Source organism: Aythya ferina (assembly GCF_964211825.1).
Source record: "Aythya ferina genome assembly, chromosome: 6".
Classification (NCBI taxonomy): Eukaryota; Metazoa; Chordata; class Aves; order Anseriformes; family Anatidae; genus Aythya; species Aythya ferina.
In genome coordinates, this window is record NC_140303.1 from 8,550,008 (window position 1) to 8,570,248 (window position 20,241).

At 38.3% G+C, this 20,241-nt stretch overlaps 1 long non-coding RNA gene across 2 annotated transcripts in view; it reads right to left on the reverse strand.

Annotated features, from left to right (window-relative positions):
* The window catches only part of LOC311438508, a 168,621-nt gene extending 165,311 nt beyond the window's left edge, over positions 1-3,310 (reverse strand). For both annotated transcript variants that reach the window (XR_014694149.1, XR_014694150.1), the window contains exon 1: positions 3,211-3,310. This is a non-coding gene — a long non-coding RNA (uncharacterized lncRNA). The remainder of the gene's footprint in view (positions 1-3,210) is intronic.
* Positions 3,311-20,241: the final 16,931 nt, after the last annotated feature.

The window sequence follows — 20,241 nt, forward strand, 5'->3', positions numbered from 1 at the left end:
CTGAGAAATCTCACTTCCTCTTTTCCAGCTTTGGACGACGACATTCTGGAGATGGACCTCTCGAAATCACTGTTTTGTTCTGCAGTTACTGACAGAGACAGCCAAGGAAGTAAAGACAGTCTCTTCTTATCTCTTCTTAATCATATTAAGCTAGAAACACCTACTAAGGCAGCATGCACTTCCACAACATATGGTTCAAGGTTATACATCTGTATTGTATCTGTACGGATTTCAGAAAAATCCTGAGCAATGCATCCGCACATTTAGTGATACTTGACAAAATGCAGCTTCGTTATTTGGAAAGAAATAACAATGGATCAGCAATCCGGCTCTGAAGCAGCTGGCAGTTCTCTGGGATACCTGTAATTTTCAAGCAAGGAACCAGAAACTATCCAAAGGCTTTTGTCCAGAAATCCTAGTCTCAGCTAACAGCATACATAGTTAGCTATAAAAACGCATTTAACGTTTCATACCATACAATTAGAGAAGCAAACGTGCTGAGCTTCATTCTCAAAACACCACCAAAACACTTCTAAGCTCAAAATATTCAGGATAATTCGTGGCTCTGGAGTGGACCTCAAAGTTACCATCATCATAAAAACCTGACACTGGAGAACCACTCTCGCTCAGCACTACTGATTCACCATTTAAATGGACTTCTGTCCTACACCGTGTGCTCTGCAGTTCACAAACAGAGAACTACAGGTCGAAATCTTCCTTATTGCCAGCTTTCCCCCTACATCATTACTACAGATGGAGGTAGGTATTAGTAATCACCCAAGTTGTGCTTTTCCTTCTTTATGGTTGTTTGACACCGTTTCAAATAAGCTCAAATACAATTTCCAGAATTTAATGCAGCCTATTTTTAGCACTGCAGAAGGTCTGATTACATATATATTTTTTTTTCATTTTACTATTTGGTATAAGATGGGCATTCACATTTAATCATATCCATAGATTACCTCAATGAATACAAATGTGTTACATTATCTTTAAGTAAATGAATGTCAATATGTTCTAGGGTAACAGAAGTAATTGCATATTGATAACAGTCATTATCATAAGTCATGGTTGCTGGCAGAAAATCCACTTGTATTTTTTAATAAGGTGCAATATTATGGTCTATTTTGAGATGATAGCTTTCTATTTCCCTGTACATGATACAATATCATTCCAATATAGCTGGCAGACCCTGCCAAAAGATAAAAATTCAGAATGTAAACCTGCAAATTGTCAGATTTTACAGTCTTTTGAAGGTAGGGTGGATATTCCAAGTACCTCAGCAAAAGAGATACAGAGGAATCATTATCTGTGCCAGGCTGATGTACCTTCAATTCCACTCACTACAACAGATAACAGTGACTAGCACATTATCCTGAACTCATACAAGCAGATTTCAGATTTTGCTTTGTAGTTTATTGCAGTTTGCAAAGTAATCCAGAAGACACTTGAGAAAGGGACATCTTTTCCTCATTTTTTAAGAGGCACAAAACTTTAAAGCTAACTCAGATATTCCGAATGCATCTGCTACGAGAGAGTAAGGAAGCTGTAATACCTAGTATCAAGATTGCAGGCTCTCGTTCTGCACTGCTGCTCTATATTATTGCTTTAGAGGAGTAGAAAGAGAAGTTGATAAAATAAGCAGGCAAATGCAGAGTCCTGCTCCGTGGACAGAATACCCCATCAAACAGTACAGGCTGGAAAAGGAACTCTGGGGTCTCATCTGGCCAAGGATTTCAGTTCGAGTTGATAGTGTGCAGATTAGCGAGCACAGCAAGGATAAAGGAAGTCGAGTGTCTGCATCCCCCTCCTTGGCAGCCAGAATGCCCTGTCTAGCTTTGAGCCTCTCCACTCAGGAATTGACAACTGGAACAAACCCAGTGCGGGGCCACTAAAATGGCCCTCTGAATGGAGGCTGAAATGGCACGGACCTCTAACAGGCCACCAACATTAAGGCTGGAGCAATGTAATTATAGACGGGGGTTGAACAAACAGGTGTTGTTCACTGTGAAGATATCCTGTAGGAGGAAAATATTACTGGTGTTCTCAGCAACGTAAAGCGAGTTTACATAGAAGAAATGAAGCACACCCTCCTAAGACAGAGTCAGCAAAATGACACACAGGAGTAACCACAAGTTGCAAGAGAGGAAATTGCAACTACATGCAAGAAAATAAGAATTTCTTGGTGGAAATGGTTAGGCAGTGGCATCACCAGTCTAAAGAGGAGCCTCCATATCTCAAGACTTCCAGGACTCAAATGAACATCATCCTGGGCAGCATGGACCAACTCTGATATGGGCCCATGCATTAAGCACAAGCCTGGAGCTGATGAGCTCCAGACACATCTTTCAGCCTCAGTTATCCTGCAGTACAATGTAAAGCTCTCATAAGCTTTCCCTTTAGAAATAGCTTCTAGCTTGTAACAGAGGGTGCTGCAGTTAAAAAGCCAGCTGAACCTGCAATGAGCAGCTGGGTCCATATCTGAATCTGTATGTGAGGTTCAGGAAAGGAAAGTACCCAGACTGGTAGGGTGCTGTGCCTTGGGAACATCACCTCAGCTCTGCTGTGGTCTCAGTCTAGACCAACATCTCTTGAGCAGCTCCAAGCACTCTAGAGAGATCCTCATTTATGATCTCTCAACACAGTTTAATACAAATATACAGTAATACCACTTTTTGTATCGTGTTTACACATCTATTGAAGGTTCATGCAGGCAAAAGCATTATCTCTAGCTGGGTTTGGTCTTCGGTGGAGAAATAAAACAGCAATTCCAGAGCTGGAATATACAGTGGATACTATCATAAAGAGCTTTATCTTGAAATAAAGATTCTTGGAGAAAAACTGTTCTCCTGAACTCCTTTATAACAGAATTAAATCTTTATATCAGAATTAAATGGCCGCCAGCCTGCCATTTTGTCACAGCAGCAGCGGCGCGAAGCAGCGGCCAATGGCTGGCCTGGGGCAGGGAGGGGAGGGGACAGCCCTGAGGGGACGGCTGGGGCGGCGGCCATTTTGTTAAGCGTCCCCTGAGGGGCTTTTAAGGGCAGTGGCAGGCCACCCAGCAAGCAGCACAGGCCTGAGGGCAGGCACCTGTGCCTCCAAGGCAGCAAATGCTTCAGCCCCACTGTGAAAAAGCAGCTCAGTGAGCACCTCCAGTCGGCACAAACCCTGAAGAGCATCATCCATTAGTAGTCACAGCAAAAGTTATACCTTCCTCCAGGTTGAGCTGCAATAGGCTGTTTCTTTTTCCATAGGAGAGTAGGGGATGTGGTCCTGCGTCCTCCATACCTGGTGCTGCAGGGGCTGTTCCTGCCAGAGGGGCAGCATGCTCTCTCCCCAGTTTTTATGTCAGAGTGCACCTGAACCATCACTTGGTTAATTGGGACCAGCTAGCAGGTGCTGCAGGCCCTCTAAGGGTGCAGGTGCAAATGATACAGGATGTGTGGTGGTGAAGCCTTGTGGAAAGTGCTAGAAGGACGTGAAGGATCGTGGTGTCCTCCTTGCTCTCCTGTGGCATTCGCTGTGGAATCAGTGCTCACCTAGCGGTGCTGACATACAGGGTATCAGGCAGGAGGACAGCACAGCAAGAATTGTTCAGCATGGGGGTGGCAGGAAGGAAAGCCTCACCTTCCCCTTTCTTATCCTGAGTATAGGGCAGCGTTCCCCCTTGAGGAGAACAAAAATTGTACAGAGCCTCCAAGATCCAGTGGAGTCTGATCTTCCCTAACTAAGCACACAAGATTGGGAAAATAAGTCCCTGCTGTCATTTGTGATACTGACATCTACCTAAAGACACAGCCTCAGAGAGGGAAGAAAGATCAACTCTAAGATGTCCTTCAGTGCACAGTTGTGACTGTCTATGTGAACCTAGAAATGGGCCTCAGTATTCATATACTAATTACTTTTTCAGTGGTAGAAGTCTGCCAATGTTGATACTATTACAAGTCTAGTGTAAAATCAACTTGAAAGTGTGCAGGTGAAGATAGTGAATTTATAATATTTTACTGCCTCACGAAAGGCATCTAATTTGGACGTGGAATATTTTTGCAGTGAGCAAACATTTCTATGAATTTCAATACACATAGTTTCCCACAGATGGAAATTTTTATGGAAAGTTGCACATTTCTGAGCTGCAAATACTGTGTGTGCTTAGTTAACAGTTTTATGAGCAGCAAAGTTGTGGTTGCTATCAGGTATCATTTTCTGCTGTGTGCTCTTCTTTAACTTCACAGCAAGCATTAAGCATTTTCTTAGGAGAAAATCACCTTTCCACTGAGAATTAATCTTTTTTGATATGCTCCCTATTTCTGACTTCCATTGGTCTGCTGCTGTCAATATCCAGTTTTTGTACAAGGTGACATCTAGTGCCCCACCCTTCTCTCATTTTTAATAAGGAGTCTACAGACTTAATTATTTGTTTGTGCTTTTATGTGTCCTTCTGTATAACTACTACTGTCCAATTTTACTGTTTTATTTTTTCTTCAAGAATTCCAGTTACAATTAAAGGAAAAGCCTTACCCTTGCATCATGCTTTCTGTGTCAGTGTTGCCAAACATCACCGTAACCAATTGTTGGGAAGCTAAATGCAATTATACAGAACAATTGGGGGAAAAAAAAAAAAAAAAAAAAAAAAAAAAAAAAAACACTATTAAAAACATCCAAGAAGGGACCAAAGAAGCTGGTGCTTATGACCAACCTGTTTACTTTCTACAAATTTCAGGGTTTGTAGGATTTAACAGGATTCAGTTCACTGTAACAGCTCTGAAATTGGACAAAACTGTCAGAGATAGTTCAGTGAAGGTCTCTGTTCAATGAAACCAAAAAATTGAACAAGATATTCAGATGTATGTGAAATGAGACTAACGTCGATGGTATTTATAATGCTCTTAGGTACAGTGGTAATACTGTGCTCGATATTGATCCGTATCAGAAAAGTTACGCGGCAAAAAGGATTAAGACAGAAAAAGCTGTCCTTGGGAAAGAAACTTAAAAACCTAAACTTACAAACCTTGTTTGTATTCAAGAGAAGACACAGAAGGCGATATTTCAAAAATAAAAATATTTCAGATCTTCCCATGCATCTCAAAATGCTAAAGCAGATTTGCCTCTGCCAGTGTCCATACATACAGAAACTGTATTATAATGTATGTGGGAATTACCTGACAAAAATAAATCCTTACTGGGTGAAGGGGTTAGAAATCACAACTAAAGTGGATGTTCAGCACAGAGGGCTGCTAACGCTGTTACTAAGTGATGTAAATTAGATCAGAATTAGGTCCAAGGATCTGTTCTCCATTTCTAAACCGGTTACCTCCTACTATGGCAGATGCGAATACATATGGGAGAGGGAACAGAACGGATCCATCTAGTGGGAGGACAATATACATATTGCTGTACTATATGTGACCATGAAGCAAAGTTAAATTTCTCACACAAAACATGGACATGTGTCCATGTTTTATGTATGGCATACTTTGCATTTTCAATAAGCATCACATTTAAAATCAGGTAGATCGCACATAAAAATATGATAAAGGAAAAACAGAAGTCACGTTGACAGTTATTTAAATCTACACATTCTGCTATATTAACTTCATAGTTAATGTTAGGTTTAGTATTTTTTTGTGTGTTTCAGCATGGAGTCCTTTAAACATTCCTAATGCAAAGCGAAATATTTACCACTGGTTATAGGGCACAGTGGAGCTATGGCTTTCATGTCAATCAGTCCAGAGCATCATGGTTATGTCAAGGAACAATTTACCTTTTTTATATATAAAAAAAAAAAAAAAAAAAATCTTTTTATTTATCTAATTATTCATCATTGCCTTGTCTATATTCTTACTCTTAACACTTTTTTTTTTTTTTTTAACAATGATGACTGTGTTTGTGGAACATACTTTCCAATGTGAGTTAGTGATGATCATTCATTGCTATGGGCTTCTGTTGATGTTTCCGTCAAACAGTAGCAAGCTGTCTTTGAAACAAAAGAGCTGAGCATCATTATGGGATATCATCCAAAAAGCTTCTGAATTGCAAAGTGTGTAAATTATGCAAAACTAGGTCTTGCTTGAAGGGTGAGAGACAAGAAGCCTTCAAGTTGAGACAGGTTGTGAATTGTGAAGCGGGGCAGTTTTTAAGATGTTAGGAAGTACCAAAGAGAAAAGCCCAGTTAAACCAGAAATAACACAGTTCCACTAGTCTGAAATAAATTAAAAAAAAAAAAAAAAAAAAAAAAAAAAAAAAAAAACACACACAAAAAAAGTATGTTCAATGATGAGGAATATATCATATAGGTTATTCTTTCCAAATGGGCGCAGTCCTGCAGGAAAAGGATGAAGATGTCATGTAAGAGGAGAGGATGCAGTTCTCTCCCCCTGCAGATACCGGTGCTCTGTTAGTGCACACAACTGCCTGGCAGTAAGAAGAGACGTGATGGAGCTTTCAAAACAGTTAATGACCTACTAAACTGCAGCTGGTCTGTTTTGCTTTACAACCGTATTCCTAGTATGGAGAAGAGTGATTGAACAGGGAGTGAATCCGGATTTCTGTGAGCCTGTCCCTGCAAAGCTGAATAAATGATGGATCCATTTTGCTTTCTGTGTCACTGTGCTGTTCTTGCAGCATATTTACTGTGACAAAGAAGTTCAGAAGAATGCTGTAGCCGGTCACAAGGAAAAATGAGAAGAAAGGAAAAAGGGAAAGAAATGAAATATTTCAAATATATACAAAGTTGAAGGCAATCCTAAGGAAACTGTTTCCTGATGTGAGCATGCAGAAAATCTAACTAAACACAGATCATCTCAGCTCTGTGAAAATGAGACTTTTTTCTTAAGATGCCTGCAGGCATCTTAATGTACAGGGTACATTACTCTTTAATAAAAACTGGTGCCACAATGATGTAAAAAAAAAAAAAAAAAAAAAAAAACATTATAATTAATTGCAAAATGTTCTCTATGTAGATTTTCAGTGTACTTTTTTATAGCACTAAATTCCTAGATAAAGGTTGGATTGAATTATATCCACTTCTAACTAGTTTATTTGCCAATAAATTCTAAGCAGTTCTAGATTAACTGCCCATATGGCATAATAGCCCACCATTTGGTATCAGGTGGCATTTATTTGTTCAGGAGTCTACCAACACTTTTCAGGGCTATTAACATCCCCTAAATTTAAGCAATTATCTTACATTTTGTAAGCTCTTCGTGCAGTCTAGGGGAAAATATACAGGACCTCCAAAAGACCATTCATAGCAAGAACTTAGGTTAGCACTTTGAATTGCCTGCTCGAATGTCCTTTCTGTATCAATCGTGTGGTAAACTGAGGGAAACTATTCTTCTAATTTAGACATTTCAGTTAATTGCCAAATGGCAAGAAGTAGAAACATCCCCATTTTCCTTCTCTTTGAATACTTCCCTCAGGATCTCATTTGATCTTGTGGGTAATGTACCATTTTAAAAGTAGCAGGATTAAGCCTTTAGCAAAAAAGCAAAATTACAGAGAAAAAGAACATGGAAAAAAAAAATGGATGTCAAATAATTTAGCCATTTTTCAACGTTTGCATTTCAAACACTCTGTTACTTCTATCTAATCAGGATATTTCATTATATTTTCTATCTAGGTGTTGTTTTTTTATCTGCCCTCTCTGAAATGATTAATGTGAAACGTTTTTCAGTCTATAACAAAAAATACGTATTTCATCCTCAAGTAATCTTTAAGCTAGGAGTCAGTGAGGGTAGCTACTATATAAAACATCCCACCTTAAAGATACTAATTTGTATTTTTAATTCAACTGATTGAATAATTTAAAAATGTTTGCTCAGTACTTGGTTCATGTGAAAAGTTCTGGTTTAGTTCTGGCCGCTTCTGAGATTCAGAAATAGCCAAGACTTGCCTCAGATCTTTTCCAATTAATTTCCTCGGTGTTTCTTGTAGCTATTCCTGTTCCTTATTTTCTTCATAAAATTGTATTTTCATTAATAGATATGACAGAAAATGAAGGTTTAAAGTAAGCATAGACACTGAGCACAGATTTTTAACAACAAGGGTAATTGACCACTGAAACAAGCCCCAATAAGCTGTGGATTGATTGATAAAAACTCAAATCCTTATCTTCAGAGTGATGCTGGAAGATTTGCCTTATGAGAATAGTAACTTTTTAAAAAATGTCACTGAGTCTTTCCAGCCTCATTTAGGGTATTTGATACTTCAAACACAGGCATCAGGGCAAACAGAAACATGAGCCTGCTGAAAGGTAGACCAGAGATCTAAAAATTTGCAAAAAATCATATACTATTGGGGTGTATGTTTACATTTTATTGTTACCCACAGTACTGTTCTGTCGTTTTAACTTCCTTTTTGCAAATTGTGTGACTGGTGGAACATTCGTAATGATAATGCCAGAATCACCAAGAGCCATGAAGCCTTGGCATAGACTAACAGGGCAAGACTCTGGTGTAGGAAATAAAAGTACCTCTTAAAAAAATAACACAACATAACATAATATAAAATAAAATAAGAAGTCTCTAGGACTTAGATAAAAATAAATCCAGCTGAGCAGAATCTTAGCTGGTATCAATCCAGATGTTGCCCCAGTTTCCTTAAGGAGAGATCAGTGTCTGATGTATTATATCTACTCCCATAAGAATAAAAAACAGGACAAATACTAAACTATCCCTATTGAAATAACCCATACAGACTGCATAGGTGACAGAATGGTTGATGGAACAGCACACAATGCTCCTTCCATATGGAAATTTGCAGCACGAACTTATATTCATTCCCCTCTTCTAACCAGAACTATCACTCTTAGTGACTGAAGAGAATGACTGGAGCAAAAGAGCAGTACTGGAAATAGCAATTTAACCACTTGCTCACCCAACAACAATTTAGCTAAACAAATTATCAAAGAGGAAAACAAAGGATTTTATCTTTACTAAACAGCTGTTTGGCAGGTTCAGAAAAATCATGACTACCATAGAAATTCCCCCTTACTTAAGAGTGCTTTTCACTCACTTCAACAGAGAGGAGGATGTTTAAGTTGGACTAGAGGCTGCTGAGATCCCTTCCGTACAAGATACTTTATTTGATTACTATTTATGTATGCTACACTTACATTTTTAAATAAATATCCAATTTCATTGATTTTTTTTATTGAATTTGTATTTATGATAGAGATGAAGAGAATGTATGAAGTGGAAAGGAAGAAGAAAGGTCAATAAAAAGGGAAAAGACTGAAGTCAGTCTGACACAAGTAAATGTAAGAATAAAGATATCTGATGACTGGCCCAGAAATATGTAAAATGAGGAGAACAAAACTCCTTTTAGAAAGGCACACAGTTGTGTTTTAAGACATGAATAGCTCCATATGCAGACCAGTGGTTAACGGGGCATATAATTTAAAAACCCAGCTTCCACAGCAGATGGCTTTATTTACTGCATTTAGGAACTTTACATGGGGGAATCTACCACTGGAAGCACGGTTGTGTGTACTGCAAAATAATCAGATTTGGGTCAAAAATCAGACAGCCCTAATGCTTTGTGCCAGTGTTTATGTAAGATTGTCGCAATCTGTCCAAAGTAGAAAATTATCCAAATAATTATATGTATTTAGTGTGTGATGTTTTCCCTGCTTAAATAATTATGACTGTGTTGGAAATTATAACAGCTCGACTGGAGCATCCGTAAGGAAACAGGTTTCCAGTGCTGCTTTTTTCACTTATGACTTTTGTAATACCCTCTCTTGCCATGAAAACCTAAAACCATTCAATCTGTCGACTTTCTGGTAAACTGTGGGAAACACAAAGCCATGTAAAAATTACGGTGTGCTGAAGAGTGAAGAGCAGCTTGGGAAGACACAAAAAATGTTGTAGAGAAATTCTTTTTTCTGCCTTTGATAACACTACTTGGTCCTCCTCAAATTTCCTTGCTAGCCAATGTCTGGTGCCTGTTAAAGTACCTAATGACATTCTCTCTCCTGGCTTTTTTGGCAAAGAACACTGGTGACCAGCATGAGCAGAGGGAAAGGTAAATGTTCAGATGCCTTCATGCTGTAGCACAAGGGCATCTGAACAAGTAATCAAAATGAGAAACCTATTACATGATAGGGAGGCAATGTTTTATTTCAGTTTGGGTAAGAAAACGGACATCGTTAAAATAGAGTTGTTTCTTGAGTTCATGGGCATTCTGCATTCATGACAGAGCTGCTAGGAGCTGATCTTTAAAAACTTTTAACGCTTTTAGAAACTCTTAAAAACTCCTAAGTTCAGTTTCTTTCCATCCTGTTCATACAGTAACTAATAGAAATCGGGAGGGGAGAGAGAGAATTAGGTTATGAATCCTAAGTCAGGTTTTTTTTGTCTTTCAAATTTGCATAAAAAGAGAAATAGTTTCTAATGCAGTTAAGGTCATTGACCAGTTCCAGACTGTGATTTGCTATTAACAGTGGTAGGAGCAAATTTCCCTAGCAGTTCAATCGCAAGCCTTTCCTGAAATGGATTTACCTGTCATTAGTACAACATAAGCTCCCTCGTCTTACTGCACTTTCCAGGCAGATCTGTGGACTCAAAAAAAAAAAAAAAAAAATTAAACACCACACAACGGATAGATAAAAGCACAGGGAATTGCATTCTTCTTCCACATTGCCAATTTCTAAACAATCAGTAACCTAAAACTGTTACTAATTTTAAATAGGAATGAACCAAACAAAAGTTTTATCAGCTCACTAGCAGAATAAATTGTTTAAGGAAAGTAGAAAAGAAGTGAATTTAATTTATACCCAAATTCTTACCTAAAGATTAATTGTTATTGTACAAGAAACTGAAAAAAAAAAAAAAAGAAAAAAAAAAAAAAAAAAAGGTTGTTCAATGCTGTTGCCTGTCTTGGTCTACAAGAGTTGTTTATTTTATATAGACATTCACTGACAGGCATAATCAGGATCTTGGGGGCCTTCAGAAAAAGAAACAAGGACAATTTTAAGTGCAGAAATAAAAGTAGACGTATGCTGTTGCAAGGGCTGACGGGCTGATAAATGTTGCTTTGGATTTCAGGACTTGGTTATACGTGTTATGTTGCTGCTACAACAGTGAGGGCCAATCTTTTCCTTATGTGCTTTTTAAAACTGGGGCATGAATTTCTGTGTCTGATTCTCATTTGCAAACATCCCAAAAGCTTGCTGACTCGCTCATTTTCACACCATTGTTTTGTCCAAGCTGTGCCTCACTCCAGTGAATGAAAATGATGTCTTGGCTCCGTTAAGTCCAGTGGCAAGCTGACTTCTCAGTGGAAGAAGGATTTCATATGTTCACAGCAGTGTTGTAAATTGCCTCGAGGGCAGTCTCACTAGAAAAACATGAGAATACGACAAAGTCTACTGTTTCTGGCTGATGCATATCAGTACGCTAGAAGCTTACAGAGAGTTTTAATATGCTGCAGAGACGTAGTGCAACATATCAATGTCAGAAGTTGCCAGTTCAACACTTTCCATAATGATTTCCGAAGAGATCTGGAAGCAAGGAAAATAGATGGAAAAAGTGTTGTGCAAATTGCATCTCTTTTGACATCAGCCAATCCTTTGAAGTGCTAATTTACAGAACTTGTCTCTTCACTCTCTAATATAAGCATAATTTTGTGTTAGTAAAAAGATAAAACACTCTGATGATGATATAGATAAGACATTTGATAACAGTCCTAAAACAAAATAGTTCATTTTCCTTACTTTCAGGTAACCATGTGTACCATAAATTTCTTTTTTGGAAGAATTCAGTGCCACCATCAAATATGAGAAAAATATTTTTTTCATTAAAAAAGTATATATTTCTAGAAGAGCAGGCAACCCAATTAACTGATATATTATGGCCAAAATACTTTGGATTTTCCTCCATCGGAATGGTGGATGAAATTGGAAGGGAAAAGAGGAGGAAAGGGGAGAAGAGGGGACACTATTTTTTCGTGTTTCAAACGTTTCCATTTATTTTGCTTTTGAAATATTCCTGACAAGCGTTGTCTGTTCAAGAAAAGTACTTACATACATCGTTCCTTTATTTGATTTGTCTGTTAAATACACTTGCAAGCAGATTTCCTCTGCCATTTGATTCTGTGTCTTTCCTAGGCCACATATTATGAATATTCTGATACTGAGGGACAGAGTTGTACACTGAGACAGCTCAGCAGTGCACCTGTAAAGACTGAAAGAAGCTCTACAAATCTGGGTCTGGGATAATTAACTAATAGACGGGGATTGCAGTGATGAACTGAGAATTCTGCCTTGCGGGCTTTAGTGGGAGTTAAAATAGCAACAGCAATTAAAACAAAGGTTTAATTTGCTAAGAAAATGTATCAATGTGATTGTGAAAGTAGTCATGGAAGAGAACCTGTTCTGGTCCTTGTGAAGCAGCCCTGGGTTTGTTCCAAGCATCAAACAGCATCAGGTACCAGGCCCTTCAGAAAGTTACTTGATGTAGATACCAGCTTGTAGGAAAATAAAGAGAATGAGATTAGGTCTTCATGAGTTCTGTATCAAAACCAGAAGACTGCTTTTGGTTTCATGAGTCTTTTTTGAGAACTGATTAACAGTTGGTTTAATAAGAGGTTTGGTGTTAGCTCTCATTACTACTTCTGTCAAAACTACAGAATTTTTCTTGACATTGGCATTGTGCCAATGTCCATAAAAATTCAGAAGAAACTTTAGTGACTTAAAATCATTAAGTTAACATCTGACAGAGTCCCCCAGGAAGTGTATCTGACACTTTGAGATGTGCTGATCGTGATGGATAACCACCCCACGTACCAGGCCTTCCAAAGTGAATTATCTCTCTCAGAGAGGTCGCAGGTGAGCACGGAAAGTCACGGCACTGCAGAAGAGTTGGGCCGTACTTCTCGGTGGAGGTGCAGCCTCCTGAAGAGGTCTGGGAAGTTCTCTCACACCAGCATGGAAACAGACTTTGAAGGACTGCGTTTTGCCTTTGCATGAACTGGTGCTGATCTGTTACTTAGCAAAAATGGCAGATCGTTTTAGGCAAATATAGTTAATCTTATCAGTAACGTGCACCTGCGTAGGCTGTATATCTAATGGAGATGACACTGAACACGTCTGCCTGTAATTAGGAAGGTATATAGATCGACAGCTGGTTTTTTTTAGTTTAACGCATTAACAAGAAATGAGCTTTGATTTGAAAGGAGAGAGAAGACTAAGTTAAACATTAAAACTGTTTTCGATCATTTAAGTTACATAGTTCTCACTCCAGAAGCTTTGATCATGTATAATCCTGTTGAAAGGCTGAATTGTAATCAGCCTCACATACATTATGTTGCAATGCTGTGGCACTAGTGCATGACAGAATTTTATTTTCCATTAGTTCATTCTTTGCTGGAAATATAAACACTCTATATGCTTAATAGTCCAAAAAATGAATGTTATTGCTTTTTAAAATTGCCTGTTAATGAAAATTTTGCTTGCTATTAAAAAATCTGAGTGCCTCAGGACCATCTTTCGAATGCTGACATACCTATTTTCAACATCAGCAGTGTTGAACAATCAAAACAAAATCATCCCAGATTGTACTTTTACTAAAAGCAACCATGTTTTCTAACCGATCAAAATGGATGTTTATAGCATCTGTGGAGCCAGGACTGATTTTTAAATGGCTTCTCACTGGACTATGAACAATTTCATATCAGGTCCAGTGCAGCAGTGATGTCTGTACAAACACATGACTAGAACAAAGACAGTTATTTCTCAAGAAAAAAAAAAAAAAAAGTTTTTAAGTAAAAAAGATAGTAGGAAATGCTGCATTGACCTGAATCATCAAATCCATGTCAATGCTCAAGAAACATTGAATTCCTCAGTGTAGGAACAGACAGCATTTTGCTTTCTCTTCTGAGCTCACACAGGTCTGGTTTTCTGTGGCACCCACAGACCTCAGCTGGAATTAAGGACGACTGTCATTTCTAAAAATCAGTACCACACTTCAGAACTCTCATCATACACCTGTTGAAAAAGCATACTTTTTGTTGCTTAGCAAAGCTCTATCTGGTAGGAGAGAGACCTTCAATGGAAGCAAAACAAAGTGAAAAGAAGGATGATTGGAAGATTCCAGCAAATTATTTCTACAATTAATTTGGTGGTCTGTATACATGGAATGTCAAAAAAGGTCTGCCAGGGATACTGCAGGAAAAATCATTTAGCCAGGAAAGGGGCACTTCGGACCTTAGGAGAGGGCTGAACACACAGGAGTGTGTAGGAACAGCTCCAGGAACCCCAGTCACAGTCTGTTTACCAGAAGAGATTAAATATTTGTAAGGATTTCTGTATCCTAACATACCGCTTCATTAGTAGTAACTTCAAGTGCAGCTGTGCGTTCCCAGGAAAAACAATGGAATTTACAGAGTTTTCAGTGTTACAGAATATAAACTAAACCCAGATTATCCTACCTGCAGTTCTTCATGTAAAAAAAATAAATAAATAAATAAATAAAAGAGGTTTACCATATGAATAGTCCTATTTTCCATCTAATTGGGAAAAAAGAGATCATATGTATATGGACACACTCAAATATAAAGTATGATTAAATACTCTTCATCAGTAGGGACCTTTTCATTATATACTGGCAGGATACAGAAATACCACATCTACCTGTATTTCATTTTGTCCCTCTGATGTCCTGTGGTGGTGTTCTGAGCTACAAAGAGCCACATACAAGCTAGGAGTATTTTTGGAATTATCATGTTCTAAATCTATGTTAAAATGGAAAAATAAAAGCAGGAATAGAAATTAAATTTAGAAAAAAATGAGCTTCTCTCCACTCAGTTGTAAGTAAAAGTATATTCACATTACAAAAGCTTCTTTGGTGGTAGCAGATGTAGTAACTGATACAAAGGTGTCTTTGTTGGACAACTCAGAAAGGACTGAGTGGGTAAGATTAATGATGTGAGATGACATACTTCCAAAGTGATCACTCCTGTTCTAGCTGAAGCATCCTAAAAGGCAGGTACCTAACACTGTTCTGGCCCTTGCAGTGTTACATTTTGTCTCCAGGGCTATCAATCTGGCATACTTCAGAAGTAGTTAGTTGTGATGAGGTATGTAAGGGAGAAAGGGAGATTTAAAAAAAAAAAAAACTTCTCTGTGTGCATCACTTGATAATGCATTTTAGTTATTTGGCAGCATATCGGGATACCTTTAATTTCAGTCATTTATATTTATTGTACCAAAAGGCTTTCTTTTTTTCAATCAATACTGGGCAAAAGAATAGAAATAAAACATTTTATGAAACTCACTTGTCCTAAATGAAAAAAACAAAACAACCAAAAAAAAAAAAGCAACCCCATATTCAGTCTGAGAAAAAAATAAATTAATATTTCTGCAGGCGACCATATCATTTACTTCCCATCTTCCCAAACCTGCTGAAGGTATTGTATGCAGCTAACTTGTGTGCTCACAAGAAAGGATGGTGCCATGACAGTGGCTTGGCAGTTTGTCTGAAGGAGGAAGCTAAAAAAAAAAAAAAAAAAAAAAAAAAAAAAGTGCATTAAAGAAAAAGTGTTTTCTTCATTATTATTGATACTAAAAACTGAAAATAAATTTAAAATAATGCAACATAAAACTATGTTTTCATTTTGTTTTGTTTTGTTTTAATAAAACATTGAAGCTACATTTGTCATGATATATTCTGGTTATTTTGCACCGCCAACTAAGTTCTTCTGTATGAAACACCTAAAGATGTGCCTATCAGAGATGTCCAGCTGTGATTTAGGAAACCATACGTTCCCAGAACAGCATTGAGAATAGTGGATTGAAATACTCTCATTCATGGTTTAATTTCTAGCATGTCTGCTTGTACGAATGGTACACTGCTTCATTACATATAAAATTACGTATTTTCCACACAGGCAATCATCAGATAACACATGCAGGAGGCAGACCTTAGCTATACATAAATAGTTCCCAAAGGGCTAGCTACTGGGGCTGTATTTTCCAATACTCAAAAATACATTCTCATGCTCTCTTGTTACATCTCTAACTTCATTATGCACCAAAAAATATGGGACAAGGAACCAAGTCAGAACCTCACAAATTCGGAAACTCCTATGTGATCTCCACAGCACGCCAAATTAATGGCTCAGAAAGTGACTAGAAAGGTTTCCAGACACTAACACTTCATTTGTTGTGGTAGTATTTCAGACCAACTGAGGTTTCTCAGCTATGAGCTGTAACTCCAGTGTATCCTTCTTTACTTCACTGCTTAATATTTTGTCCTCAGTACCATGATGTCAGATCAAAAACTGAACCAAAAATTAAATCAGTTCAATCTGAAACAAATACATTTGTTCTATTTTCCTTGCTTAAACAAAAAGGTCATTTCCACACAAAATGTTTCATTTGATCTGGAACAAAACAGACTGCATCAAAGATTGAAATGCAAGATCAGATTTCACCAAATAGCAGGAGGAGGGACCACTGCCACCTCGTTCATCATTTCATAGATGACTATAAATCTTTAGTCTCTTCTTCTGCAAGAAAACATGAAACTATTTGATTCAGTCCCCAGGTGTCCCACCTAAAAGACATTCTGGGACAAGGAAGATGAAGGAACTAGGAGGAACACCTCAGAACCTCTTGTGTTGTAACCAATTAACTAATCCATAGTTAAATGCATTCACCAGACCAAACAGAGCAGGTGCTCACTGGGCTCTGCTGCCATGCGAGTGAACCAGTTGCTGCTCTGGCTGGTATGACCCCAGGTGGCCCAGTGTCACCCGAGGTGGCAAAGCCCCAAACCCTCATTTTGAACACCTCTTTTCTACATTGCACCTCTCTGGAAATGCAGAAAAGGCAAAAGAAAGTCCTGCTAGGCAGGGGATGCCTATAACTTATAACCCAAAGAGGTACCCTGGAGCCCTGCTCTGAATCGAGTCAAGAATTTTATTTTGTTTCAGTGGAAAAATGTTGTTTTCAAACTTATGACCACAAATTGATGGATGATACAAACTGCAGACATAAAGGAGGGAAGATAAGCCCCTTATAAAAAGGCTTTACCATAACTTTGCTCATCTACTCTAGCGGTGTCTGGAATAAAGATGAAGACTTAGAGTCTGAAAGAATGAGGAGGACTCCATCTCCGTGGTACCTGAAGTCCTGTTTGTAAGGGTAAGGAAATTGAAATGTGTGCTGAGTTCTGTCCTTATAACCTGGCTGTCTAATAGCATACTGTAGCACTGCAAAGTTAATAAACTGGAACCTCATATTAAAAACATGTAAAATATTATGAGACACTATGCAAGTTGAAACTGCATCATCTCAAAATGGTCTGAGGATGAAGATAGTGATGAAATTCAAGTCTTTACATTTTTCAATTTTAAGAGAATAAATGAAGCCAATTCAAGTTGCTACATTCCCCACAACCAGAAAAGAATTTAGTTGTTAATAAATAAAAAATAAATAAAATAAATAAAATAAATAAATAAAATAAAATAAATAAATAAATAAAATAAATAAATAAAAATAAATAAAAAATAATTAAAACAAAAAATCTGAGCAGATGTTTCTAAACATTTTTTTTCTTTTTTTATACATATGGGGTTATACTGTAGTAGCCTTACCAACAGAAAAAGAAAAGCTCACTCTAGAAAGAACTAAAAAAAAGTTACGGGAAAACAGGCTATAGAAAGAACTTTAACATTTTATTTTTAGATGCCTGGATTATAAGCATTTAAAAACACTTTTCTGGATTCCTCTCTGCCTGAAGTTTCCATAAATTAATAATACAAATTCTGCCAGAAGGAAAACTATATTGCCACTTTGCCTCAGAAAATACAGGTAGAACATGTCATCTCAGGCGCACAAATCCAGTCTCTCTGTTTACCATCTCTAATGAAAGTCTGTGAATCACAGGCTCACAGAACTCTCAAGCTGGAAGGGACCGACGAGGATCATCAGGTCCAAGTCCTGGGTCTGCACAGGACCACCCAAAAATCAGACCTTGTGCCTGGGAGCATTGCCCAAAGGCTTCTTGAATGCCAGCAGGCACCAGGCCGTGACCAAAGGCCCTGAGGAGCCTGCTCAGGGTCCGACCACCCTCTGGGTGCAGACCCTTTCCCTAACCCCCAGCCTGACCCTGCCCTGTCCCAGCTCCATGCCATCCCCTCGGGTCCTGTCGCTGTCCCCAGAGAGCAGAGCTCAGCGCCTGCCCCTCCGCTCCCTGTGAAGGAGCTGCAGGCCGCCATCAGGCCTCCCCTCAGCCTGCTCTGGGCTGAGCAAAACCAGGGACCTCAGCCGCTCCTCATGTGTCTATAGAAGCAGATGGCTTTTTTTCAAGCATTCCTGACCAAAATAGCTATTAGTCTGTGTTCTACATTTCTCTCTCAAAAATTAACTTCTAAAATAGACACCATAACAAAGTTAAATTCCATGAGCAAACTTTTGGAAACTAAATCACTGGGAGCTTCAGTTCATTTCCTGTGCTGAACTGTGGCTTTTCGCTATTTATTTTACATTAAAGACATATAAAGTCATTAATGTCCACTTAGAAAGGTTTAGAAGACTTGCTGTAGTCCTCTCCAGAGGCGATGGCAGTTTCCATGAGAACACTGTAATTTTCAATACAGATGAAAGAACAAATCAGCTCTTTAATGACAGAGTACATACTGAGATTAAACACAGCAGGTTAGTGAAACCTGCTCGGATTTCAAAAGGACATTGCATGAACTGAGACTTTTAGAGTAGAATAGACTTGTTCTCCCTGCATCAAGCATCAGAAAGCATTCCCTTTGGCTCATGTGTTCTCCGTTGTACATCTGCTACCCAACAGAAACACTAAACAACACATTTAGCAAATACTAAAAACATCAAACACTCTCTAACAAGTTTTCTACTCTTACCTAACCATAAGTCAGCTTCTTCCCTGCAGTTAGGCCCTGTGAAGAAGGAAGCAATGCCAACTGTATCTCTGTGTAAACCACTCCTGATCATTCCCAAGGTCGGCAAGTTTTATTAGTCACACTTCACAGAATGGATGGTGGTTCTTCTTCCAAGTTTGTGTGTCCTATGGGCCAGAGGGCCATCACGACAGACACTTAATCCCCTACCGCAACATTGCCTCTGTCATCTTTGGTTTTCCATGTCATACCCAATTCCACTGAAATACAGAGAATTTTCCAATGACAACTCACTCCCTGGAGTCCTTCTCTGAAAAGGAGTCCTCTTTTCTGACATGAGCAATAATATTCAGACATGCAGAACACTTCATTTGACATACATTTAGTGCATATCATAGTTTCCATGCCAAAAGAAAAATGCAAACTATTCACTTGAAAATTAAGTTTTTAAACTTTCCAATTTTCCCTCAGAGATGAAAGCCAAATCATTCTGTTGCCTGAAGGAGATCAAAAGCATCCTTATGATTTCTTTACTTTATTCCTCTAAACAATTACCATCTGATGCATTTGAAAACTAATTTCAAACAGAAGCTGAATACCCAAAGACACAGCTGTCTAGGGAGCTGTGGTCAGGCCATGCCCTTGCACCCTACTAACTAGACCTTTCAGCAGCTGCCACGTCAGGAAAAGGTAGTACTTCTTCTGTATGTGATTGATACCTGGTTCGTAAAGTTTCACCGCAGTGTAACCATTGTGGAGTCTCCGTCCTTGGAGATACTCAAAAGCCATCTGGAGTGGCCATTTGAGCAGAGGACTGGAGAAGATAACCTCCAGAAGTCCCTTCCGACTTCAACCGATCTGTGATTCTGTAAAGGCCCAAAGAAGAATTATTAAAACCTCAGAATAATTATTAAAACCACATTAAATACTTTCTACTGGATTTTTTGCCCCATGGATTGTGTATGATTCTATGATTTATTGGGCCTTAACCTTAACACTTAGGCTGTCTGCAAGGCACATTGGGGTTGTACAAATGTAACTACTCAGCAGGTTGTGAGCATTTCAACTTTAAGATTCCCCTTACGGAGTATGGTATCTTGACTCTCAGAATGGCAGTTTTAAGGTGATTATTTCTGATGGCTATTATATTTCAAGTTTCTTTGTGATATTTTTCTGTGTGTAAATTATTTCTCCTTTACCATATTTTATTTAAATTTGCTTATAAAAGCAAGAAGCCAAAGAAGAATAAAGATCCAGTAGTACCTGCACCTATAATTACCAGATGAGATTATGTGCAGGCTGTCCCTTAAATGGGATCTTTTTCAAGACCTCCAAAAGAATCAAAAAGCCCCACTTTGCCTTCCAAAGTAA